Source organism: Sorex araneus, chromosome 6 (genome assembly GCF_027595985.1).
Source record: "Sorex araneus isolate mSorAra2 chromosome 6, mSorAra2.pri, whole genome shotgun sequence".
Lineage (NCBI taxonomy): Eukaryota > Metazoa > Chordata > Mammalia > Eulipotyphla > Soricidae > Sorex > Sorex araneus.
In genome coordinates, this window is record NC_073307.1 from 68,084,711 (window position 1) to 68,086,802 (window position 2,092).

Genomic DNA, 2,092 nt, shown 5'->3' on the forward strand with positions numbered 1-2,092 from the left:
TTTGCCTTCCACGAGGCCGACCCGGGTTCGATCCCTGGCATCCCATATGGTCCCTGAGCACCGCCAGGAGTAATTCCTGAGTGCAAAGCCAGGAGTAACCCCTGTGCATCGCCGGGTGTGACCCAAAAAGCAAAAAAAAAAAATCCATATTTTCCATCACCTAACCTCCACCATTTCAAAGAACCAAGATCCACAGTCCCTGACACTCTGCTCACTGCCACACCCTTCTAGTCGGAGTACAATAAACCTAGCGGGGAAAATGTATCAAAGTCTACCAAGCCGCGTGAGTGGGAACACAGAAGGCTCAAAAAGGGCCAACCAGCTCAGTAATTCCTCAATGACTTTAGTGACACCATTGTGAGGATGTCTAATGAGCTTAAAGAAACAATCACATGGGTACTCAGCAAAGCAGCAAAGCACAAGTATCAATGCTGAATTGTGTAAACTACAAGCAGAAATGAAGAGTATGGTAGATGATATATAAATAAAAATCTGAACAGATGCTCTAAAAGCTGATTAACTGCTGCCAAACAAAAGATCTAGGAGTTCCAAGATAAGATAGAAAAATGGCTAGTGAATAACGGAAGGTGTAAAGTGATCTGAATACAAATTAATAGCATTCCAGAGAATTTTGGGATGAGTTCAAGAGGAACAACATAAGAATTATCAGAGTCCTCTTTCTCTCCTTTCCTCTGCCATCGTCGCAGTGAGAACGTGGCGCTTCGCCATGTCTTTCCTCAAGACTTTCAGGATCAAGCGGTTCCTCGCCAAGAAACAAAAGCAGATTGGCCTATTCCTCAATAGATTCGGATGAAAACTGGTAACAAGATAAAGTACAGCTCCAAGAGGAGGCACTGGAGAAGGACCAAGCTGGGTCTGTAAGGGGACTCACAGGAGACACGTGCACATTTGCTGTGATAGGCTGCTAGGATCTTGGACACGCAGCAGGCAGAAAGGCACCACAAGTCTGAAGTCATGCTTCTTTGACTAGAGAATCTCTTCCTCTTCTCTAGCTTCTGTACCTTGGTAATAAATTTTGTGATATCGTGAAAAAAATTATCAGAGTGCTTGAAAGGCAATTTTGATGAAGAAATAGCAACAAAATCATCTATAAGAATTTCTGAGTTGGGCGCCAGAGAGCTAGTCCCTACAGCAGGTAGGGAACTTGCCTTGCATGAAGCCTACCTGGGTTTAATCCCTGGCATTTCATATGATCCTCTACGGCCCACTGGGAGCACTGCTGAGAGCAGAACTGGAGTAAGCCCTGAGCACTGATGGATTTGGTCCAAAATCAAACAGAAATATCAAGCAAAAAATGAATTTCCCAGAGTTGAGGAATAAGGGCACAGACATACAAGAAGTGTGAAGGGTCCTAGTGAAAATAGACTCAACTAGATAAGTCCAAGGCACATTCTATTCAAAGTAACAAGTTCTAAAGATAGAGACAGAATATGGAAGGCAGCGAAAATGGCAAGAACAAAAATGGAATTTACACACAAAGGTAAGCCCATTAGATTCAGAGCAGGTCTATCAGATGAGACTCTACAAACCAGAAGAGAATGGAGGAATACAGTACAAAATCTCAACAAAATGAATGACTCACCAAATACTCTATCCAGCTCAAATACCATTCAGATTTGAAGAAATGATACAGAACTTCAGGGACAGCTAACAGCTTAGGGAATTAATAAACTTGAAACCAGTTTTACAAGAAGCATTAAAAGAACTTTTTTATAGGATAGGACAAATTTTCTAGCATGTGGCATTGACTATCGTACTAATTCCTTGTGCGTATGGTTGCCCTCTTCTATATAAAGGTATACTTACTCCTAGTTTGCTAAGGAATTTTATATACTTTCAGTATTAAATTAATGTCACATTTATTGAATTGGTATGTCATAAATTATTTTTATACATGGAGATTGTTTTCACAATCTTTTATTTATTAATGCAGACATTTAAGAAATATCTACAACATAATATTTTCTCATATAAGACCAGTGTTCTCTTACTTGGGATAAACACTATACTTTTATAGGCCTATTAATATTTTGCTGCTTAAATTTACTTTGTTCTTACTAAATTTCAGAGT

General features: G+C 39.9%; 1 pseudogene; it reads left to right on the top strand.

Annotated features, from left to right (window-relative positions):
* The first annotated feature begins 727 nt into the window (after positions 1-727).
* Positions 728-882, top strand: LOC101546998 (60S ribosomal protein L39-like; annotated as a pseudogene).
* The last annotated feature ends 1,210 nt before the right edge of the window (positions 883-2,092 follow it).